A 5,475-nucleotide genomic window follows, 5' to 3' on the forward strand; every position below is an offset into this window, starting at 1 on the left:
TAGAATTTGCAGGGAAATGGATGGCACTAGAGCAGATTATGCTTAGTGAATCTATGCAATCCCTAAAAAACAAATACCAAATGTCTTCTTTGATATAATGAGAGCAACTAAGAACAGAGCAGGGAGGAAGAGCAGAAAGAAAAGATTAACATTAAACAGAGACATGAGGTGGGAGGTAAAGGGAGAGAAAAGGGAAATTGCATGGTAATGGAGGGAGACCCTCATTGCTATACAAAATTAAATATAAGAGGTTGTGAGGGGAATTGGAAAATAAACAAGGAGAGAAATGAATTACAGTAGATGGGGTAGAGAGAGAAGATGGGAGGGGAGGGGAGGGGGGATAGTTGAGGAAAGGAAAGGTAGCAGAATACAACAGTTACTAATAGGGCATTATGTAAAAATGTGGATGTGTAACCGATGTGATTCTGCAATCTGTATTTGGGGTAAAATTGGGAGTTCATAACCAACTTGAATCTAATGCATGAAATATGATATGTCAAGAGCTTTGTAATGTTTTGAACAACTAATAACAAAAAAAGAATTTTTCCTATCCAATCAAAATCCTACATGCTCAAACCCCAAAGAGTCACCATGCAGAAATATCCTGTATCTCTGCTATTATAACATTTTCTCTCTGTCTATATCTTGTAGTAGATTGTCAGTATTGAAAGAAAAAAAATTGTCAGTTTAGTTTTTGTCCTTGAGTATGAATAATTTCAAATATATTGAAAGTACAACTTTCTCAACAATAAAAATGATACAAGAAATATTTGGATCATTATAACAGAAAATAAAAGAGAAAAATATCTCCAAAAAGAGAAATTGAATGTATCAGTGTTGAAACCAAAGTTGAATTTATGCTATATTGATTATAACATAAATATGCTTCCTGCATTTCATTTTTGATTGCTGCTTTCAGTGAATATATAGTTCCAATATATTATACATATATATTTATTATTTTATGTATCATTTTATTGATTTTATTGTATGTATTTAAAGTAAACAACATGATATACATGATGAAATGTTTACTACAATCAAGAAAATTAATATACCCATCATCTCAAAAAGTCTTTGTTTTGTGTATAGTAAAAGCACCTGATATCTCTTATTGATTTTTCAGTATAAAATAAAATATTATTAATTATAGTCCTCCTGATGTAAACTGCCTCTAGATTCATTCATTTTGTATAACTGCAAGTTTGTACCCTTTGACCTACATTGCATAGATTGGTTAACAATCATACATTTAATTTTTCTAAAGGTGAGTCCAGTTTCTACCCAGTTAGTTGCATGTTCTCTAGTAAAAGATATAAAATCACAGATCCTGGGGTTTTTCAACTCTTTAAAAAAGAGTTAAAACTTTTCAAAAGAGTTAACTCTTTGAAAAGTTAACCTTGAGGTAATAGTATCTAAATCCAGATCCTGTCATCATTCCTACTAGCCATGAGATTTTTACCAACTCACCCTACTTCAGTCATTTCCTTTTGATTGAAGCACTTAATCCATTTTTTAAGAAAACAGCTGTATCAGTAAATCAAATACCATAGAGTACACCTTAAATATACATAGTAAAAAATAATAAACACACCTTTATTAATATGTGACTTATATACATATAAGTATATGAAGTATAGATAATTGTACAATTAAATATAGAATCAAATTATTTTGTTATATTTACAAAGTTGTGCACACCTCACCATAATCTAAATTTGGAACATTTCTATCATCCCAAAGGAACCATCTTATCCTCAGCCATCACTTTTATCTATCTCTTTCCATATTTCTTCCCAGCCTGAAACAGCAAATATACTTTCTTCACTTACTGGTCAAAGAACACAGAATTTCAGTTAGGAGATCTGTTGTATATCAGGGTGAATATATTTAATAACAGTATATTGTATGTTACAAAAGAGTTGAAAATAAGTTCAAATCTCTAAGCATGAAAACATGGGAGGTGAGGGATGGAAGCACATGGCCACCAAATGATGGAGGCAGGAGACAGGAAGCAAATCTTGGATCAGCAAGCTATCCTCTATTCTGTAGCAAAGTCCATTGATCAGGCTCAGAAGGGCTCATTTTCTGAGTACAGGAAATGGCCCTCTGGATTACAGAAGAAATTTGGGTTTTATAGTTTACAATGAGGGTGACTTAATCAATGGAGACTGCAGATGTGCAGTTTGGACAGTCAGGGAAGTAGTTGTGCAGGTTAAAATTTTAACTCGGGAAGGCATTTGTAAAAAGGTTTACACTTCCTGTCACTGGGAAAAGCTCCCAACTCAATTGTTCACTGCTTATCTCTGGGACCCATCTAGAGCTTACCTAGTGTTTCACTATTTGCTTTTCTCTTTCCAAGACTCACTGCAATGGGAAAGGGTAAAAGTCCAGACCCAGCATTTTGGTATTTGCTTCCTTCCTTCAGGACCCATTGTGGTTAGGAAGGGGTGAAGGTTTACTTTTGGTGGAGATGCTGGTGATGAACCTGGAAAGGATGAAAGTTTGCTTTTTCATCAAGGCCTATTCTTAGTGTTTGGCTAATTTCTTTCCCTCCTCCGGAGCCAAACTGTCCCTTCATTTTTTCTTGGGGCGCTGTCTTGTAGAAATATTATTTTCCATATCCCTTTAATGGATATGCTATTTAGCATACTTGGATCAGTCCTCATTGTACATATATATCAAAACATAATGCATGCCATTACTGCATACAATTATGGTTTGTCAAATTAATACTAATAAAAATATATTTATTGTATGTGAGCTTTAAAAATATTCTTATACTTAGTGAAAAAATTTCTTACTTATAAGAAATTTGCTTAACAATATTTTCATGCCTTCTATTATATTTCTATTCCTGGGGGAATTATAAAATCAATTTTATGAAAGAATAAATTTCATGTTGTGAAGACCTTTCAGTGAATTTGAAGTCACAGAAGTGCTGGGGTACTAGATTTTAACATAATTTAAAATATCAGATAAGTTAGTGCACAAAAAGAAATTGACATTTCTGCTTTCTTTTAGAATGCTCACAGTTGAACCTAGGCAAGATTGTTGAAATTATTTATTTGTTTTGACTGAAGAATTTTTATGTTTTGTGTAATAAGAATAACATTCTGAGAAAGTAAAGCTGAGTAATATTTTAAAATCTTTATGTATAATTTATTTTTTTCATAAAAATTGGTAAAACAGAAAAAGAGATCTTTTAGCTACCTTATGTGCTAACAATTAATTAAAAGAAACTGGACTAGGTTTTGTTTTTAATGAGAATCTTAAAGTTGTCCTACAAGTCTCTTTTAATGATCCACATGCTTTATCTTGTCTCTAAAGTCCATGTTCCCATTGTTACTTTGGTAGGTTGGATTGTTTTTCCCCAAGTTCATTACACAAATGATTCATTAGTAGTTTTTGAATCTGGGTCACAGAGGACTTTTTTGTTAACTTTGTTGCAGATTTGGCAAATAAAATAAATATCTAGTTTCAGACTGGAAAACCCTTTCTCTGAGCAAAAGAGTTCTGAACATCAATTATTCTAAAGGTAACAAGAGTTCCCATTAACACAATTTTCAGTGATAGTTAAAAATATAAAATTATTTCCTGGGCTTATAATAGAACTGTATCTATTGTGAGAAAGTTGGTGCAATTGTAAAAGAGAAAATCCTAGAAAATCACGTATTCCCAGGATAGTGTTAGTGTTGAAGTGACCAAATTCAATCAGTATTGGCTAAAAATTATCAAGTTTATTCTCAACATTTTCAAGTTGTGTCTCTAAAAATACATGTAAACAACTAATAGAGGAAGGTTATGATTAATTGCCAGAAGGGTAAGTATAATAAATTTTGTTATTTGTTTCATTTTCTTTTTTGAGAATTGGGTCATATGTGACTCTAATAAATAAATCTTTCCTGATTTCATTCAAATTTAGAAATGTAAATTTATGTGGTTTTAACTAAACAGTATTTTTAGAGTGCTTTAATCTTGTGTATTGTATAGATATTTATAAGATTATATTAGGCAACAATAAAAAAGGTAGCATAATTTGTGTCATGTGAAATGTAGTAACATCCCCCCCAAAAATTTCTGGAAACTAAAACCTAGAAACTAATTGCTTGATATGGACATTTCCACTAAAATTAGATACTGTGGGACAGAGATAAAATGGAGAAGTACAGAGCATTGAAGAGAAGATTACTCCAGATAATCCATGTGAAGTGTTTATTTCACTGTCTAGTAAAGATTTAATAATTAGAGCATACTAATTTGATTATAAAGAATACAAGGTGAGAATTAAAAAGGGATGTGGAAAATCATGATTTTCACTTTGGTTGCGTTTGGGGTACATCTAATTATACGATTGAGATCATAAAGAGCAATAACTTTTTAGAGCTGAGAAATTCAGGAAAAAAATCTATCAGAAAGAAATAATGAAGCACTAAGAACTATCAACATAAGAGACACCAGCAATAAAATAAAAGTCTAAAAATGACAAAGCATAAAGGTGACAGGTTCAATATGTATGTAACAATCATCAAGTTAACAGAGGCTACTAGAAATATTGTGTGGTTGAAAACACTTCTGAGATGGGAAGGGTGGCACACTCCTATAATCTCAGTGACTGGAGAGGCTGGGATAGGAGGATCACAAGTTCAAGGCCAGCCTGGGCAATTTGTTAGACCCTGTCTCAAAATTAGGAAAAGCAAATGAAGAAAACACACATTATAACATTATACTTAGTAATTTCCTAAACTTCAACAGAAAAAGGGAGGTATTTGATAAACTTTCTTATAAGTCATATATTTAAAAACATGGGGGCAAAACATGATTTCAGGATAATAATGATTGAATGTATGGTAACCAACAAAAGGAAAATAATTATGAACCAGGGCACTGAAGTAGTTAAATTATATTTATTACTCATTATTAGACAGGTACTTTTATAAATATTTTATATAATATACTATCACATAGTATATGTATGAAGAGTAATATTTTATTTTCCATTTTACACTAACAAACTGAGTCACAGTGAAATTAAATCATGCTTGAAGAAATATGTAATAGTTTAAACCTGATAGATTTTGGACTTTGGGATACTAATACAGTATTTTAGACTGTGCTCCACACTTATAGACATTAAAAGATAAAAAAAAAAAAAAAAAAATTTTGAAACAGGGTCTCACTAAGTCGCTTAGAGCCTAGCTATATTGCTGGGGCTGACCTTGAACTTGTGATCCTCCTGCCTCAGCCTCCCAAAATGCTGAGATAATGGGCATGTGTCACCACGCCCAGCTTAAATTTAGGAAATACATTGCGTGGATGCAATTTTGAATACATAAAAAAAAATATTGAGCTAGATATGGCGCTGCACAGCTGTATACCTGTAAGCCCAGCTACTTGGGAGGCTGAGGCAAGAAGCTCTCCAGTTTCAGGCCACCCTGGGCAACACTCTACCTCAATAAAAAGAAAAAAAAAAAA

Source organism: Marmota marmota, unplaced genomic scaffold, assembly GCF_001458135.2.
Source record: "Marmota marmota marmota unplaced genomic scaffold, marMar, whole genome shotgun sequence".
In the NCBI taxonomy this organism is placed as follows: Eukaryota; Metazoa; Chordata; class Mammalia; order Rodentia; family Sciuridae; genus Marmota; species Marmota marmota.